Raw genomic sequence first — 4,621 nt, 5'->3', positions numbered from 1 at the left:
TTTCTAGCTCTTTCTGAGCTTTTACTGTCTGGCTCAACTCAGTTGTTCTGGCCCAAACTCCACTCCAAGATAACTGATCCAATTTGGCTTCTCTCAGGTTCTCACTGAATTGTTCTTCTTGACCTCAAAGTAACTCTGGAAATTTGTTGTAATCTCCTGGCTTCTTCTTGTTCTCTGACTTCAAATGCCTCTGCCGACCTGCATTGAACTGCTTGAAGTCATGGACAAACTCAATTCCACTGCATTGAACTGACTCAAGCTGACACACTCTGCCTACCTTTGCTTTTCTTTTTCTTTTTTTTACCCCCTTGGGAAACAGCTTTATTTACAAAACAAGTCTAAAGTAAGAACAGGAAGTGGCAAGCCTAGGGAGTACAGAACTAGCTTTAGGGACCCACATAGAAAGCCCAGACATACAAAGGGCCTAAAGGAAGGTCAGTTATATGAGAAGGACTTAAAACTTGAATTCCTTGTACTTCTTGCTGCCCCCGCGATTGTCCTGGGGATGAGCTTTCTGTTTCTCTTGCTTCTGTTTAGCAGCATGCTCAGCCACCATGTCGCTAAAGTCTTCTTTCTCTACTTGTGCCTGCTGCTCCCGAGCATGCTCCTCATACTTCTGGGTCATGGCCATGGGGTCCAACTCCAATTCCTCAGGTGCCAGTACTATTTCCACACCTTGCAACTCAGGGATGAGTCCTTCCGGCTCATAACCATGGACATGTCATAAATGTGGGTTGATCCCATCATTGCTCCTCCAACAGTGGCTGTTCTCTTCTCTGGCAATTCAGTGAACAACTGAGGTGTCTCACTTCCATCCATCGTCTCTTCAGTCTTCTTCTTCCTCAGCCCAATGAGTTCAGGGGTCTCCACTCCAGCTGGCATGGATGAGAATCCTTCAGGAGTGATGAGGCCACTGTCTGAAGGTGTGATAAAGCCAGTCTCATCTGGCTTGTCTTCATCGATTTCCTCCTCTTCCTCTTCTGAGGATTCTTCATCAGATGACTCCAGTTCTCCCCAGGGGGTCTGATCAATTTCTTCTTCTTCAGTTTTGGTCTGAAACTCAGTAGCATTGGTTCCAAACATGTCCCCATAAAGTGGCTTCCCCATCTCATCTACTGGGGGTTTGCCCCAGCCACCAGCATGGTATCCAAATGAACAGCTCTCAGGGATAGGTGAATTCAGTCCAGGGATTTTCAGGTTTGGGTAGGATGGCGGTGGCCCATATCACTGCATGGCAATCAGCCACAGAGGAGGGACTTTGTGGGCATTAGTTCCTACTGGCATCCCTAAGGAAATCCTTAGCTTATCAGATAAATCTCCAGACTTCTCCTTCAGCCATGTCTCAAACTCCTTCCCCTCATAGTAAAGGTCCCTGTGGATGCTGAGCTTAGCCTTGGTCTGCCACTTGAAGAAGACATCATGTAGCTTCTGGTAGTCAATATCAATCTTCCATATCTTCAGCCAAACCTTCTCTCTCATTTTTGACTTCATGGTCTTTTGTTCTTCTTTCTCTTGCAAGGCCTCTCGCATCTCCTGGATGCCTGTGCGTTTGATGAAGTCTGGCAGCTCAAAGGGCGGCTTCTCAATGCCCCGTTTGCTTTGAAGGTACTTGCGCTTAAAACACCAGTGGTGTGGCATAGGGATGGAGTTCCGGGTGGCCTTGAGGTGAACCAAGAACTTAGGGTCCTGTGCTGTCACGTCATGCATCTCAACAACATCAGGTCGAGCCACCACCTGCTTGAGTTCTGCCACAGTAAAACGGTTCATTCGGTGCAACTTCTTCTTGGACAGCTTCGGGGCTTCTGGCTTCTTCTCCTGCTCATCGTCACTGCTGTCATCGCCACTGTCCTTGTACTCCTCCTCGAAGCCCTTCTTCTTGGGGACTGCATAGTTCTCCATCTTTTCAAGTTTTTCTGGCTCCTTCTCTTTTTCCTTCTTCATATCATCAGTTAGCTTGAAAGCCTCAAAAATCTTCTTGAAGAAGATGAAGTTGGGCTCATAGATCTCAGGCTCTTCAGTCACATATTCAATCTCCACATGAGCAGCAGGGGAGTCAGACCCTCGGGACTGAGCTGCATCTTTCTTTAGGTCCCCAGAGTTCTCTGATGATGCTGCTCGCACCCACTGTGACTTTTTCTTCTTCTTTCGGTTCTGACGCTTCTGGTTTTTCTCTTTTTTGGATATGGACACTGTGTCCTCCTCAGTCTCTGATGCTGACTGTCTGAGAGATGAGCGAGTGTCTGTCTCCATTTCTTCTTCCTCCTGCTGAGAGTTCATCTCTTCCTGATGGCTCTCCTTCAGCTGCAGAATCTTTTCCAAAGCCTGGGGGATTTTGGGGCCCACAGAAGGATCATCCATCTCTCTGTTCTCATCTTTAGGAGGTGGAGGGGGACCCCGAGGGCGAGGAACAGGGGCCCCCATGGGCAAAACAGTAGGTGTGGGAACCACAGGGCCTGCAGGAGCAGCTACTCGAGGCCCCAGAGGAGTACGGACGCCCAGCTGCCCCATATCTTGAGGAGGCCGAGGGACTGCAGTGCCCATCTTGGCAATCTCCTGCTGCCGTTCCTGCTCCATTAACACAGCTGCCTGCTTGGCACGTTCCTCATGCTGCATCAGCAAAGCTGCCTCTACTGAGCCAGCTTCAGCCGTTCTTCTTCTGACAGTGCCACAGGCTCACCCACTCGAAGAGGTGGTGGGGGTCCCAGATTTGGTGGGTGAGCCATAGGAAATCCAAGGCCAAGGCCTGGTGGAGGTGGTGGAGGTGGTGGAGGTGGTGGAGGTGCTGGAGGTGGTGGAGGTGGTGGAGGTGGTGGAGGAGGCTGTAAAGGGGGGAGTCCCATAGGTGGTGGTGGCATAGGAATCCCAGACAGCTGAGCTGACATAGGAGGAGGAGCAGCTTTGTTCCCATCCTCTCCTTTCAAAACTGGTCGATTCAGCACGATGCCTGTCTGGTGGGTGTAGGTCTGCAGCCGCTCTACTAGCTCCTCGCGACTCTGCTGGATAGGCGCTCCTATCTCTGCCAATTTGGCCTGAAGCTCCTGGGCAGCCCAGGCTCCATAGTGGCCTGAAGATGGAGGCGGTGATAAGTGCAATTCTCCTTTGTGAGGTTCGGGATGCTCCGCCGCTGCCATCTTAGCCACAAGAAGGCACACGACCAACACCCTTTGCTTTTCTTTAATAGCTTCTCTTTCCTGTGCTCTTGTCCCAAGAGTTGGGTGCATCCTATCTCTGACTTATTCTGTAAAATCTTTCCCTGATTCATAACTTTGTCTACCCCTCAGTTAGACACTACTTTCATTCATGGCTGCTTACTTCTACAAACTAATCTTACCTACATTGTTTGTTATTAGTGTGTACTAAAGGTGTATCTATATTCCAACCAGGGGGATTAAAAGTCTGTCTGTAGCCTAGCCAGATCACACAGGCCAGACAAGATCTATGGATATGGTCCCTGCAAGAGCCGCCATGTTGCTCAACTGAAGCTCCTCTAATCATACAAATTTATGAATTTTTTAGAGAAATTAATAGAACAAAAAACTACTCATTTTTACCAATTCTGCCTCAATTAAAATAATTATGAAAACTTTTGCTTTCTTCTGCAAAAGGATGAATTTAAAAATATCAATTTAAATTGATAGCATTTTGAAGAATTTTTCAAAATCAACTAAAGGAACTTGGATAATGATAACTGCTTTTTACTTGAATATTTGTTTAGTAATAAAGTGACCAATTTTGAGGAATTAAATATTCAAGATCCATTAAGAGAACATTAAGGTAAATGTTTGTGACTGAAAATCATTAGATGAAATTATTAAATAGTAGTATTTAATATTTAATTCAATATATGTATATTCCTGCAAAATGCAAACATTAATCAGTAATTATCATCTGCAAGATGTATCTTTAATGTTCACCCACCTACTTCTTCTGATGAATATTTCAGAAAATATTTAGAAAACTATTACAGCCATTTTCAGCAATGCTGTATAAATCTTTGGTTTTTTTTCCCCAAGTTGTTGCAAGATTTAACAGCACCAAGCAAGTAGTTATGTCACCATGGGCTTCAGATCCCATGCTACATGCTTTGTTTTTGGTACACATTAATGTTCTAAAATAAATAACTTTTGCAAATTAGCAAATCTATCTATGTTTTTTATTGGTAGCTTGAGTTTTATTTATTATTGATGGTAGGACATGCACATATATCTAGAGAGGGGCCAGAAAACAATTTTCAAGAGTTGTTCCTCACTTTGTACCATGGGCTTCAGAACAAAACTAAGGTTGTCTGGCTTGTATGGCAAATGCTTTTACCTGTGAAAAATCTTACAGACTCTTATTTGATATTTATAAGAGGGTAAAAATTTCTTTTTCCTTTCATATTATTAGAAGAAAAGACAAAAATTTTAAAAAGTAGAGTAGAACTATGCATCTTCATTTCGGTCCTTCAGTTGAGGCCACCATAACTTACAGTTTATGAATAACCAGTTTTTTAAAAATTTTTTATTGGATATTTTATTTACATTTCAGATGTAACCCTCTTTCCCTACTTCCACCTCACCCATGAATCCCCATCCCATCCCCCTTCCTCCTCCTTCTATGAGGATATGCCCCCACCCACCTT

At 44.8% G+C, this 4,621-nt stretch overlaps 1 pseudogene; it reads right to left on the bottom strand.

The window, feature by feature from the left end:
• Positions 1–454: 454 nt before the first annotated feature.
• LOC114614070 lies at positions 455–3,221 on the bottom strand (annotated as a pseudogene).
• Positions 3,222–4,621: the final 1,400 nt, after the last annotated feature.

This window comes from Grammomys surdaster, unplaced genomic scaffold (assembly GCF_004785775.1).
Source record: "Grammomys surdaster isolate TR1022 unplaced genomic scaffold, NIH_TR_1.0 126298, whole genome shotgun sequence".
Lineage (NCBI taxonomy): Eukaryota > Metazoa > Chordata > Mammalia > Rodentia > Muridae > Grammomys > Grammomys surdaster.
Note: the sequence above shows the minus strand (reverse complement) of the source record. Positions and strands in the feature narration are given on the sequence as shown.